This window comes from Nannospalax galili, unplaced genomic scaffold (genome assembly GCF_000622305.1).
Source record: "Nannospalax galili isolate Female #2095 unplaced genomic scaffold, S.galili_v1.0 scaffold1082, whole genome shotgun sequence".
NCBI classification, from domain to species: domain Eukaryota; kingdom Metazoa; phylum Chordata; class Mammalia; order Rodentia; family Spalacidae; genus Nannospalax; species Nannospalax galili.
Genome location: NW_008348580.1, coordinates 1709968 through 1713022, shown reverse-complemented (window position 1 = coordinate 1713022; position 3055 = coordinate 1709968).

The window sequence follows — 3055 nt, the reverse complement described above, 5'->3', positions numbered from 1 at the left end:
GATTACTATACCCAGCCAAAATGTCTATTATAGTCAAAGGGGAAAGAAAAATCTTCCATGACATGAACAGGCTGAAGGAATTCATGTCCACAAAACCAGCCCTTGAGAGAGTTCTGGAAGCTATACAAAGAGCTGAAGAAAGGAATGACTATACCCAAGGGATTGTGGAAAGAAATTCAAAGAAAGTATAACTGTGAGAAAGTACAGTTGTATCAAGAATGTGAGCAGAAATAAAAATGACAGGATTCAATACCCATCTTTCATTAATAACTTTAAATATTAACGGACTGAACTCCCCAGTCAAAAGACACAGACTAGATGAATGGATTAAGAAACAAAATCCATCTTCTTGTTGTCTGCAAGAAAACTCATGTCACTTTCAAGGACATACACTATCTTAAAGTGAAAGGATGGAAAAAAATATACCAAGCAAATGTACTAAGAAAAAAGCAGGTGTAGCAATTCTAATACCTGACAAAATAGACTTTAAACTAAAACTAATCAGAAGAGATAAAGAGGGCCACTTCATTCTGATCAAAGGAACAATAGACCAAGAAGATATTACAATCATGAACATATATTCACCAACTCTGGTGCACCCAACTTAATAAAAACAGTACTACAGCATTTTAAGACCCAGATTAAACCCAACTCATTAATAGTAGAGGACTTCAGTACACCACTGTCTTCATTAGATAGGTCAACAGGGCAGAGAGTTAACAGAGACATCTGAAGTAAACAATACCACATATCAAATGGAATTAACAGACATCTACTGTGTATTCCACCCAAGCACCAAAGGACATATTTTCTATTCAGCACCCCATTGAACGTTCTCCAAAATTGAACATATACTGGGGCACAAAACAAACCTCAACAAATACCAAAAGACTGAAATAATTCCATGCATTCTATCTGACCACAATGCAATAAAGCTTACAATCATCACCGGAAGAAGCCCTAGTCACCACATGAACACATGGAGATTAAACAACACACACCTCAATAATGAATGAGTCAAAAGAGAAATTAAGAAAGAAATAAAAGTATACCTGGAACTAAATGAAAATGACAATACAACACAATGAAATCTCTGGTACATGCTGAAAGCTGTCCTTAGAGGGAAGTTTATAGCTGTTAAGAGCCTACATTAAAAAATCGGCATGGTAGTGCACACCTTTAGTCCCAGCACTCAAGAGGCAAAGGCAGGCAGATCTCTATGAGTTCAAGGCCAGCCTGGTCTACATAGTGAGTTTCAGGACAGCTGGGGCTACAGGGAGACCCTGTCTCTAAAAGACCAAAAAAAAAAAAAAACAATTGGAAAAAAAAACTAGTAAATGACTTAACATAGCAACTCAAGACACTTGAAAAGAAACAACAAATGAAACCCAAACCCAGCAGAAAAGAAGAAAAAACAAAAATCAGGGGAGAAATTAATAAGGTCGAAAAAAAGGAAACAATACAAAGAATCAATGAATCCAAGAGCTGGCTCTTTGAAAAGATAAACAAAATTGACAGAACGCTAGCCCAGTTAAGCAAAAGAAAGAAAGAGCACCTCCAAATCGACAAAATCAGAGATGAAAGGGGAAGCATTACAACAGACACCAGAAAGATACAGAACATTATAAGGGAATACTTAGAAAGCTATTCTGTAATACATTTGAAAATCTAAAAGAAATGTATGGAGTAATACAAAACCTTCCGACTAAAAAGAGCCCAGGACCAGATGGATTTACAGCAGAATTCTATCAGATATTTAAAGAGGATCTACATCCAATACTACTTAATTTATTCAAAAAGGTAGAAATGGAGGGAGAACTTTCAAATTCCTTCTATGAAGCTAGTATCACTCTAATACCAAAGCCTGATAAAGGTACAACCAAAGAAGAAAGCTATAGACCCACATCCTTAATGAATATAGATGCAAAAATTCTCTACAAGATACTTGCAAACCGCATACGGACACACATCAAAAAGATCATCCACCATAACCAAGTCGGCTTTATTCCAGAGGTACAGGAATGGTTCAATATGTGTAAGTCAATAAACATCATAAATCATAAAAATGGCCTCAAAGACAAGAACCACATTGTCATCTCAATAGGTGCAGAGAAGGCCCTTTACAAAATTCAACATGCATTTATGTTCAAAGTTCTAGATGGAATTGGACAGGAGGGAACATACCTCAACATAATTAAAGCCATATATAACAAACCCACAGCCAGCATCATTCTAAATGGAGAAAAGCTGGAAGCATTCCCCTTGAAATGAGGAACCAGACAAGGCTGTCCACTATTTCCACTTCTCTTTAACATAGTGCTTGAAACTCTTGCAAGAGCAATAAGACAAGAGCAGGAAATTAAAGGAGTAATAATTGGAAAAGAAGAGATCAAATTATCCCTTTATGCAGGTGATATGATATTATATCTAAGGGATGCCAACAATTCCATGAGAAAACTCCTAGAAATTATTAACAAGTTCAGTAAAGTGTCAGGTTACAAAATTAACCTACAAAAGTCTGTAGCCTTTCTATAAACCAATAACAAACTATAAGACAAAGCATACATGGAAACACTCCGCTTCACAATAGCCTCAAAAAGAAAAAAAAAGAAAAAAAAAACTTGGAATAAACCTGACTAAAGACATTAAAGACCCCTACAATGAAAAATTTAAATCTTCAAAGAAAGAGATTAAGGAAGTCATCAGAAGATAGAAGGCCTCCCATGTTCATGTATTGGAAGAATATTGTGAAAATGACAATTCTACCAAAAGCCATTTATAAGAATCAAAATCCCCATGACATTTTTCACAGAATTTGAAAATAACCATCCTAAGATTCACAAAAGCACAAAAGACCTCGGATAGTCAAAGCAACCCTGAGCACTAAGAGCAATGCCGGGGGATTACTATACCAGATTTCAGGCTGTATTACAGAGCTATATTCACAAAAACAACATGGTACTAGCAAAAAAATAGACACATAGACCAAGGGAACAAAATTGAAGACCCAAATATGAGCAAATGCATTTCAGCCACCTGGTATTTGACAAAGGGG